An 11902-nucleotide genomic window follows, 5' to 3' on the forward strand; every position below is an offset into this window, starting at 1 on the left:
ACATGTGCTCCTTCTCCTTATATTGTGTCTGAATGGCCCCTGTGACTCATTCACCTTGAAATCAGGGAGCATGCCCAGACTTCCCTTTCTCCAGCTACGAGCATGCCCAGACTATGATGACTCATTGCCATGTGGTCCATTGTTCCAAGCCTCCTTCAAACACACTCAGACTCTCTCTCTCCATTCACTCAGGGGAGAATGCATCTTAGAGAAAGTTACAAGCAAGGTGGCTGAGAGTTAAAAAGATTACAAAGTTGCAGTTTACAGTAAATTTGAGAATTATACAGATTACAAAGATTGACAAGAATCACAATAAGTAGCAGTTTAAAACCTTAGACCTTACAGTTTGGTGTAGCTTCAGAAAAATCCATGTATATAAATCTAGTGAGCTCAGGCAGAGGCTTTTTATGCAACATATCTTATTGCCCTTATATAATTCCATGGTACGCTCACATCTTGAATACTGCATAGAGACGTGGTCGTCTCATCTCAAAAAAGATATACTGGCATTAGAAAAGGTTCAGAGAAGGGCAATTAAAATGATTAGGAGTTTAGAACGGTACCATATGAGGAGAGATTACAGAAATTAGGACTTTTCAGCTTGGAAAAGAGGAGACTAAGGGGGGACATGATAGAGGTATATAAAATCATGAGTGGTGTAGAGAAAGTGAATAAGAAAAAGTTATTTACTTGTTCCCATAATATAAGAACTGGAGGCCATCAAATGAAATTAATGGGCAGCAGGTTTAAAACAAATAAAAGGAAGTTCTTCACACAGCACATAGTCAATCTGTGGAACTCCTTGCCTGAGGAGGTTGTGAAGGCTAGGACTATAACAGGGTTTAAAAGAGAACTAGATAAATTCATGGAGGGTAAGTCCAGTAATGGCTATTAGCCAGTACAGGTAAGGAATGGTGTCCCTAGCTTCTGTTTGTCAGAGGGTGGAGATGGATGTCAGGAGAGAGATCGCTTCATCATTATCTGTCGGTTCCCTCCCTCTGGGACACCTGGCATTGGCTACTGTCAGCAGATAGGATACTGGGCTGGATGGAACTTTGCTCTGACCCAGTATGGCCGTTCTTATGTTAAACTCATTGAAATTGCTTTTTTTTCAGAACAGTGAACCACGTCTTGATCATCATTGTTAAAATTCCACATTGTAGTCAAAGTCAAATAAAAAGTTTTAAATCTTCAAAGAATAGTAGTCTGCTTTAGAAATTATTGCCAACAATTGGGAAGAAAAACTGGTGATTGCTGATTCAAAAGAGGATATGAATAATCAGAATAAATTGGTTCACTTGAAACAAGAAGATAATTTGGTTACATAAGAGCTGCATTGGGTAATGTAAGAACTTTCATTCACTTCCTGCCCTGTACTTAGCCTCAGGTAAAGTAAAGTTAAATGTAATTGGTTATTGGCTTGTCTTTAAGATTAAAAATAATCAAAATGTTATTTATTTATAAAAATGCCTTCTAAAATCTGAATAGTTCTGTCAAATACAGAAATGCCTAAAGATGCTTTTTTATTTATAAGTTTGGATTTTCTGCTCCTCCTCTTCACCAGTGTAGAGCACATGCACTGCTTCTGACTTCTTCCACAAAAAACAGCTAGAAAAATCTCCTAAAGAATTTTCACATGAATTAGGCTTCCTCTCAGTTGACTTACACTTCAGTTTCACATTTCTGTTTGGCCTTGTACCGGCTCAAACGCAGAGCCTACTATTCAGTTAGTTATCTCAGGGTACTTAAAATATTGCATGATAGCAGTATTCAGGTATCTAAAAGGGTGTCACAAGGAAGAGGAAGAAAAATTGTTCTCCTTGGTCTGAGGATAGGAGAAGAAGCAATGGGCTTAAACTGAAGGAAGGGAGGTTAGTTTGGACATTAGGAAAAACTTCCTAACTGTCAGGGTGGTCAAACACTGGGATAAGTTGCCTAGGGAGTTTGTGGAATCTCCATCTCTGGAGATTTTTAAGAGCAGGTTAGATAGACTATCCCAGATAGATGTCTAGACTAGGCATGTCAAACTTGAAGCCTACTGAGGGCCACACAAATGAAAACTGATAGCTCTCAGGGCCACCAAAGAAAATGTACTTCTATTGGAAAGTCATAATTATTTTTTATTATTAGATTACGTTTTAGGTATATTTTATAATTTTTCAGGTCTTGTTTTAATCTAATACAATAATTTGATATGTAAAATTATTTGCCCATATAAAATAATTTTTAATTTAAATATAAATTTAAGGTACTTTTTAATTTTTTGTACATGAGTTTTTTTTGTTGAAATAAAAAAAAGAATAGACCATGATTAATCAAATAGAACAGGCCTCTGTGAAAATTTCAGATACTTTGTAAGTTAGATTTTGCATAAACATATAATATTAATGCAATTGCAAAAAATGGACATTTATTGATATAAAATTAATATGCATTTTGTGATTTTTTTTTTAAATTTGGGAATAAATAAACAAAATGTTAACAAAATATCCTTCTCCTTTCCCACAGAGCCAGGCACACCCCCGCTCTAACCAAATGCTTCCCCTCCAAGCCAGACACTCCCAGCCCCCCCAACCTAATGCCTGTGTCCTGGAACTGCCGCTGACACACACTTCCTCCTCAGGCATTAGGGTGGCATGAGCACAGCAGCCAGCTATAAGCAGGCACTTGATGCCTGTTCAGAGCGGCCCAGCCAGCCATGAGCACATGCTGGAGCGCCAAGTGCAGAGCAGCCTGGCTGGCTATGAGTACGTGCTGCGTACAGAGCGGCCCGGTCGGCCGTGAGCACATGCCGTGCGCTGTGTGCAGAGCAGCCCAGCCAGCCGCAAGCACGTGCTGGAGGGCCCAGCGCAGAGTGGCCCAGCTGGCCATGAGCAGTTGTAGCGGTGCCGTACGCAGAGCGGCCCGGCCAGCTGTAGACGGGTTGGGTGCCATGCACAGAGCGGCCTGGCCAGCTGTGAGTAGAGTTGCCAGGTGTCTGGTTTTGAACTGGACAGTCCAGTATTTGAGCTTTCTGTTCGGGAAAACAAATTGAGAAAATATAAATGTCCGGTATTTTCTAAATAAGATGTAATGTAGATTGTGATGTAATGTCAAGTGTGTCCAGTATTTTTGTTGAAACCATCTGGCAACCCTAGCTGTGAGCAGTCACTGTGGTGCTGTGCGCAGAGCAGCCAGTCGGACAGCTGTGATCTGCATTTGGCCATGTGCTCCAAGCGGCCAGCAGGCCTCACTTTATTCTTTTATAAGAACGTAGTGGCGGGCCGCAAAAAATTTCCAGAAGCCTGTTTGACATACCTGGTCTAGACGGTACTGGGTCCTGCCATGAAGGCAGGGGACTGGACTCTATGACCTCTCAAGGTCCCTTCCAGTTCTAGTGTTCTATTCTGTAAGTTAAAATAAGTGAAAAGATACATTATACACCATATATGCTTTTACCTCTGCACGATGCATGTAGATTGATTTTGTCCTTTCTGTTAACTAGAGCCCTTTCTGATGAAATGTTGGGATTCCAAATGCCTCATTGACAGAGTGCTCTTGCATATGTACACCAACCTCAGGGTATGTCTACACTACAGAGTTAGTTCGAACTAAAGGACGTTAGTTCGAACTAACTTTAATAGGCGCTACACTAGCGCTCCGCTAGTTTGAATTTAATTCGAACTAGCGGAGCGCTTAGTTCGAACTAGGTAAACCTCATTTTACGAGGATTAAGCCTAGTTCGAACTAGCTACTTCGAATTAAGGGCTGTGTAGACCCTTAATTCGAACTAGTGGGAGGCTAAGACTTCCCAGGTTTCCCTGGTGGCCACTCTGGCCAACACCAGGGAAACTCTATGCCCCCCTCCCGGCCCCGGACCCCTTAAAGGGGCACGGGCTGGCTACGGTGCCCGTGCCAGGTGCAAGCCTGCCAGCACCCAGCCAGCACACCCTGCACCTGGCACAGATCGAGCCACCCACCCGATGCCCCCCAGCCCTCCCCCTCTTCCCAGGACCAGGCTGGCGGCTCCCGGGAGCTTGCCCGGGACCGCAAGAGGCGGGCACCCGCCTGGGCTAGTGCGGACATCGTGGACCTCGTCCACGATCTCCGCACTAGGCACAGGAAGGTGGCCGTCTAGGGCAGGAGAGCTGCCAGCCTGGCCACCCAGGAGCAGGAGCGCATGAAAATGAAGGTGGTCCACTGAGACCCCCAACCCTGAGCCCTGAGCTTACAATGGCCATCCTGGGTCAGACCAAAGGTCCATCTAGCCCAGAAGCCTGTCTGCTGACAGCGGCCAACCCTAGGGACCCTGGAGGGGATGGACTGGAGACAGTGACCAAGCCATTTGTCTCGTGCCATCCATCTCCAGCCTTCCACAAACTTTGGGCAGGGACACCTCTCCTACCCCCTAGCTAATACCTCTCCATGGACCCAACCTCCATCACTTTATCTCACTTCCCTTTAAACTCTGTTCTAGTTATAGCCTTCACAGCCTCCTGCAGCAAGGAGTTCCACAGGTTGACTCTTTGCTTTGTGAAGAACAACTTTCTGTTACTAGTTTGAAGCCTGCTACCCATTCCTTTCCTTTGGTGTCCTCTAGTCCTTCTTTATGGGAACTAATGAAGAACTTTTCTGTATGCACCCTCTCCACCCAACTCCTGCTTTTAGAGACCTCTATCCTGTCCCCCCTCCATCTCCTCTTTTCTAAGCTGAGAAGTCCCAGTCTCTTTAGCCTCTCTTCATATGGGACCTGTTCCCAACCCCTGATCATTTTAGTTGCCTTCCCCTCTCCCAGCCTCTCTCTTCCCCTCCCACCTCCTTTTCCCAGTCTCCCCCAGTTTTGTTCAATAAAGACAGATTCCATTTTTGAACACAGTTGTCCTTTACTTTGTACATCAAGAAAAGGGGCGAGGGAAGGGTAAGTGGAAGGAGGTGAGGGAGGAATGGGGCACGAGCCCCCGATGGGGAGGACTGGGCTGGCTCTGTGGGCTTCTGGCTGTGGAAGCTCCCCTGCAGCCCCCCAATTGCCCCCTCTCCCCAAATGGCAGCCTGCGGCAAGTGCAGCCGGGCTGATGGCCGAGTGGTGTGATGTGCCCAGTGTGGGCACTCCGGGCACTCCAAGCCAGGACTGGTTTTCAAGCGGGGCACCCCTGAGAACTGTCTGTCCGGGGTGGGGGTCGGGACCCTTTAAGCACAGCCCTCAGCTAGCCTGAGACAGCATCTCCACGCTCTAAGTCCTCCTCTGATGCCCTGCCGGCACTGCTTCAGGCCATCCTTAAGCCCTGTTCAGGGTCCACTTAATGTGGACATGCTAGTTCGAATTAGCAAAACGCTAATTCGAACTAGTTTTTAGTTCTAGACGCATTAGTTCGAATTAGCTTAGTTCGAATTAACTAATTCGAACTAAGTTAATTCGAATTAGCGCTGTAGTGTAGACATACCCTCAGAGAATATTTTGGTTGAATTGGAAGGTAAATGCTTTGTAGTTATTTTTCTTTCCCAGGGGTACATCTACACAGCAGGGATAAAGTCAAATTCAGCTACGCAACCTGAGCTACATGAATTGTGTACATGAAGTTGAAATAGCTTAATTTGGCTTTTGGCGCTGTCTATGCAGCAGGAAGTCGAAGGAAGAGCACTCTTCCTCCAACTTCCCTTATGCCTCGTAAAATGATGATTATACAAGTTAGAGTAAGAAGTCCTCTAGCTTGCCATTATTTTGAAATAATGGCTTGCTGTGTAGACATGCTCTTTATTTCAGAATAACATCAGTTATTCCAAAATAACGCTGCTGAGTTGACATAGCCAGGGAGAAAAAGAGGCCAGAAATATTCCCATACTCCCTGTGCACCAACTTAATTTAATTAATGGATTCCCAGTTGGATGGAAAGGGAAATTAAGCATATTCAGAAGTGTTCTCTCCTTCATAGTTGTATTTCCAAAACAAATTTTGTTGACGTGTTCTACAGATACACAATTGTGCATTTTTGTTCATTTTATCTAAAAATGGAAATAAGCCAGAAATCCAAGGCCATATCCTTCTGTAGCTCATGTCACTGCACATTTAGGCCCACTTCAGAAAAGCACTTCAACCTGGTGATGAAGTAAGTTCCTTTTTCAGAAATGTGATTACGTGCTTTCCTGAATAAGGGAGATGAAAAGCAGTTTTCTTCGCGTTCTCAAAATATGGTCTCCAGAGTCATTTAAACTAACTTACTCAAATGCACCTGTGAAAGAAAGAGAACTAACTTGTTCCCTGTTTCTGAATGTCTTGTCTCAAAGTAATCTAGAACTCCCAGCAGACCAGGGACACCCCGAGCAGACCAGGGACACCCGGAGCAAAGCCTTGGAGGTGCGGGACCCCGCCGCCTCTGCGGCTTTGCTCGGGGTGTCCCTGGTCTGCTGGGGACCCCTCCCAGCCGACCAGGGAGACCCCGAGCAGACCAGGGACACCCGGAGCAAAGCCGCAGAGGCGGCGGGGTCCCGCGCCTCTGCGGCTTGGAGGCGCGGGACCCCGCCGCCTCTGCGGCTTTGCTCAGGGTGTCCCTGGTCTGCTGGGGACCCCTCCCAGCAGACCAGGGACACCCCGAGCAGACCAGGGACACCCGGAGCAAAGCCTTGGAGGCGGCGGGGTCCCACGCCTCTGCGACTTTGCTCTGGAGCAAAGCCTTGGAGGTGCGGGACCCCGCCGCCTCTGCGGCTTTGCTCCGGGTCTCCCTGGTCTGCTGGGGACTCCCCCCCCCCCCCCCAAGCGGACCAGGGACACCTGGAGCAAAGCCGCAGAGGCGCGGTACTCCGCCGCCTCCACGGCTTTGCTCTGGGTCTCCCTGGTCTGCTGGGGGGGGGGGGGCGCAGCTAGTGCGCCCCCCCCAGCAGACCAGGCTTTTGTTGTGGACGCCTGGGGTAGAGCAGCTGGGGTGCTGCCGGGTTGGTCCTGGGGGGACCTACCCGGCAGCGCCCCAGCTGTTCTGTCCCAGGCTCCAGATTCAGCCGCTGTTGCAACTGATCATTGGCTGATTCCAGGAAGCTGGGGACAGAGCAACTCTGCTTCAGGCTTCCTGTAGTCAGCCTCTGGTCAGTTTCAGCAGCAGCGGCTGAATCTGGAGCCAGTTCCGAGTTATGTACAAATTCAACTTAAGAACAAACCTATAGTCCCTATCTTGTATGTAACCCGGGGACTGCCTGTATATCTTTTTTGAGATGAGGAGACCACATCTGTATGCAGTATTCCAGATGTGGGTGTACCATGGATTTATATAAGGGCAATAAGACATTCTCTGTCTTACTTTCTTTTTTTAATGATTCCTAACATCCTGTTTGCTTTTTTGACTGCCGCTGCACACTGAGTGGATGTCTTCAGAGAGCTATCCACAATGAGTCCAAGATCTCTTTCCTAATTAGTTGTAGCTAAATTAGCCCCCATCATATTATATGTATAGTTGGGGTTATTTTTCCCAATGTGCATTACTTTACATTTATCCACATTACATTTCATTTGCCATTTTGTTGCCCAGTCACTTAGTTTGGTGAGATCTTTTTGAAGTTCTTCACAGTCTGCTTTGGTCTTAACTAACTTGAGCAGTTTAGTATTATCTGCAAACTTTGCCACCTCACTGCTTACCCCTTTCTCCAGATCATTTATGAGTGTGTTGAATAGGACTGGTCCTAGGACTGACCCTTGGGAAACACCACTAGTTACCCCTCTCCATTCTGAAAATTTACCATTTATTCCTACCCTTTGTCTCCTGTCTTTTAACCAGTTCTTAGTCCATGAAAGGATCTTCCCTCTTATCCCATGACAACTTAATTTAAGTGAGAGCCTTTTGTGAGGGACCTTGTCAAAGGCTTTCTGGAAATCTAAGTATACTATATCTACTGGATTCCCCTTGTCCATGTATTTGACGACCCCCTCAAAGAACTCTAGTAGATTAGTAAGACATGATTTCCCTTTACGGAAACCATGTTGACTTTTGCCCAACAAATTATGTTCTTCTATGTGTCTGACTATTTTATTCTTTACTATTGTTTCAACTAATTTGCCCGGTACTGACATTAGACTTACCGGTCTGTAATTACTGGGATTGCCTCTAGAGCCCTTTTTAAATACTGGCGTTACATTAGCTTTCTTCCAGTCATTGGGTATAGAAGCTGATTTAAAGGATAGATTACAAACCATAGTTAATAGTTCCACAATTTCACATTTGAGTTCTTTCAGAACTCTTGGGTGAATGCCATCTAGTCCCGGTGACTTGTTACTGTTAAGTTTATCAATTAATTCCAAAACCTCCTCTAATGATACTTCAGTCTGTGACAAGTCCTCAGATTTGTCACCTACAAAGGACGGGTCAGGTTTGGGAATCTCCCTAACATCCTCAGCCGTGAAGACTGAAGCAAAGACTTCATTTAGTTTCTCTACAATTACCTTTTGAGTTTTTGGCTAGCTGTTCTTCAAACTCCTTTTTGGCTTTTCTTACTACATTTTTACACTTAATTTGGCAGTGTTTATGCTCTTTTCTATTTCCCTCAGTAGGATTTGACTTCCACTTTTTAAAAGATGTCTTTTTATCTCTTGCTGCTTCTTTTATACGGGTAAGTCAAGTCACGGTGGCTCCTTTTTAGTTCTTCTATGTTTTTTAATTTGGGGTATACATTTAAGTTGGGCCCCTATTATGGTGTCTTTGAAAAGTGTCCATGCAACTTGCAGGGATTTTACTTTAGTCACTGTACCTTTTAATTTGTTTAATTTCCTCATTTTTGCATAGTTCCCCTTTTTGAAATTAAATGCCACAGTGTTGGGCTGCTGAGGTGTTCTTCCCACCACAGGAATGTTAAATGTTGTTATATTATGGTCACTATTTCCAAACAGTTCTGTTATAGTTACCTCTTGGAGCAGATCCTGCGTGCCACTCAGGACTAAGTCGAGAATTGCCTCTCCCCTTGTGGGTCCCTGCACCAGCTGATCCAAGAAGCAGTCTTTTAAGGTATCAAGAAATGTTGTGTCTGCATCTCATCCTGAGGTGACATGTACCCAGTCAGTATGGGGATAGTTGAAATCCCCCACTATTATTGGGTTCTTTATTTTGATAGCCTCTCTAATCTCCTTTAGCATTTCATAGTCACTATTACTGTCAATAATAGACCCCTACCGTTATATTCTTAGAGCAGGGAATTACTATCCATAGTGATTTTATGGAACTTGTTGATTCATTTAAGATTTTTACTTCATTTGATTCTAAATTTTCTTTCACATATAGTGCCACACCCCCACCCGCAGGACCTGTTCTGTCCTTCCAATATATTTTGTACCCAGGAATGATTGTGTCCCATTGATTGTCCTCGCTCCACCAGGTTTCTATGATGCCTATTATATCAGTATCTTCCTTTAATACGAGGTACTCTAGTTCACCCATCTTATTTTTTAGACTTCTAGCATTTGTGTACAAGCACTTTTAAAACTTGTCACTGTTTATTTGTCCGCCCTTTTCTGATGTCAGATTCTTTATGTGAATGTTTTTCTTCTGATCTGGCCCATACTTTACCCTCTTCTCCTCTCCTCCTTTCCCCCCCATGTCTGGCACAAGATAGGCCTCTCCTCAGTCTGTTGAGAAAAATTTTCTATTTGCCTTTGTATCCATTTTACTTCCACCCAAATTCTAGTTTTTGGTAGAACTGCTTGTGTAACAGTTAATAGATGGAAGCATTATTGCCATTTGAAAAAAAAAATTGTAAGAAAAACAAAACCCGCAGGTAATACAGTAGAAAGCTTATATGCAAATAGGGGTTGTTGAGTGCAACTGCAAAGTGCAGTTAAATGCATTATCTGCTGTTGTGCTGTTTTAGCTCAAGAACATGGTTTGATTTCTATTGCCAATATTTATTAACGCCTCTGTTTTGCTAGAAGAAAGACGCGGTACCATACAGTCTAGTAGCTTGACTTATGTAAGAGTTCTGAGAAATTGATTTGAAAGTAGTGATAAACCTGAGACTTTGTGCCCTTTTGTTACTGCTGGTGTGTCAGAAGGTGGCTTTGGTTGCCAATAATTTGGTTTTAACTTCAGTAACACCGGGCTTGCTCGACTGCCTCATCTAGTCCAGTATTCTGTCACCGACAGCAACTAGTACACACTACTCCCGAAGATACAGGAACCCATGCAGTAGATAGTGATGGAGTAACCTGCCACCAGGCAATTTCTTCCTCCCCTGCAAGAGTTAGTATGCTCCGAAGCCCAGGGATTCCAGATCCCTTCCAGAATGTGGCAGGTGAAATCCTGATCCCCTGAAATCAATGGGAGTTTTGCAATTGGCAGAATTTCACCCTTGGGTTGTTTAAAGCATGCACCATTATAGCAAATAGGTAATTCAATGCTTTGGAAGGGTGTGTTCAAATCTCTTTAAGGGAATTTTGCAATCAAGTTTGAGCTCTGTTGCATGGTGGTAGAGTATTTTTCTGTCTTAAGTCTGCCAATTCCTGAATCATTGTCTTCACAGGCCCAAACACGGTGGCTGTGTCTAGACTGGCGCTCTCTTGTGCAAATACTTTTAATGCAAGAGTCCTTGCGTTAAAGTATTTGTGCAAGAGAGCATCTACACTGGCATGTGCCTTTGCGCAAAAGCTGTGCTTTTGCACAAGAGCATCCTGTGCCAGTGTAGATGTTCTCTTGCACAAGAAAGCTCCGGCAGCCATTTTCGCCATTGGGGCTTTCTTCAGCAAGAAATTCCTGTCCCTGTCTACACTGCCCACTTGTACAAGAGGGCTTTTTCCCAAGCGGAAGCGTCTGAGTTCTTGCGCAAGAACTCGCGGCCAGTTTAGACAGCTGGCAAGATTTTGCGCAAAAGCAAATGTAGACACAGCCAGTGGCTACGTCTACACTGGCAGCTTCTTGCGGAAGAACTCTTTTGCGGAAGAATTCTTGTACAAAAACTCTTTTGAGGAAGAGTTCTTATGCAAAAACTCTTCCAGAAGAGAGTGTCTACACTGGCATGTGCTTTTGCGCAAGAGCATCTGTGCCAGTGTAGACGTTGTCTTGCGCAGGAAAGCTGATGGCCATTTTAACTATAGGGCTTTCTTGTGCAAGAAATTCATGTTGCCTGTCCACACTGGCCTGTTGCGCAAGAACAGGTGCACAAAAGGGCTTATTCCTGAGCAAGAGCATCATAGTTCTTGCGCAAGAACACACGGCCAGTGTAGACAGGCAGCAAGTTTTTGTGCAAGAGCGGACGCTTTGGCGCGAGATCGTGCCAGTGTAGACTCAGCCAGTGTATACAGCACTTTAACCAGATGAGGACTCCTGACAGAAATCATTGATATCACTGTGCTTCAGTCAGAAACAGGTGCTGCCTCCGTAGGAGCTCCAGAGCTCAAGCACTAGTTACATTGGGCTGACCACGGATGAGCTGTGCTGGTGCTCAGGGGAAGGGGCTAGAGGAGAGCAAGTGGCAGGAGGGCAGTGGTGGGCAAGGGGGCAGAGATGAGCGAGCTTCAGGCAGGTAGGAAGGGGACAGGGCAAGGGAGGGAGTGGGGGAGAGAGAAGGTAGAGCAAGGGCAGAGGTGGGATAGAGCACCTACTGGGAAAAAGGCAAGTCGGTGCCTGTCCTCAGAATCCCATTCTAATAGGGATTCAAACAATGGCAATTTGTAGCTCACCAAAGCAGAGCCACAGGTAATAACAGAAAAGTTGGTGCCCAGGCAGCCAAGTGCTATTAATTCTGGTAACTCTGTAATTTCTGAGCTCAGCCACATACCTATTTCCCCTGTACATGTGATAGATTCTAGCATAAACCTACACGTTTTTCAGTTGCTCTCAGAATGTGTCTGAAGTTCTGTCGCTGCCTTGCACTGCTTCATTCCAGGTTAGATGAGTGTTATTCAATGGCTGAAAGCAAGCCTACGAGTGTTCCAGCTAGCTCCTCTCCTCAGGGCTGC

The sequence above is a fragment of the Pelodiscus sinensis genome, chromosome 1, assembly GCF_052426305.1.
Source record: "Pelodiscus sinensis isolate ZL-2025 chromosome 1, ASM5242630v1, whole genome shotgun sequence".
Classification (NCBI taxonomy): domain Eukaryota; kingdom Metazoa; phylum Chordata; order Testudines; family Trionychidae; genus Pelodiscus; species Pelodiscus sinensis.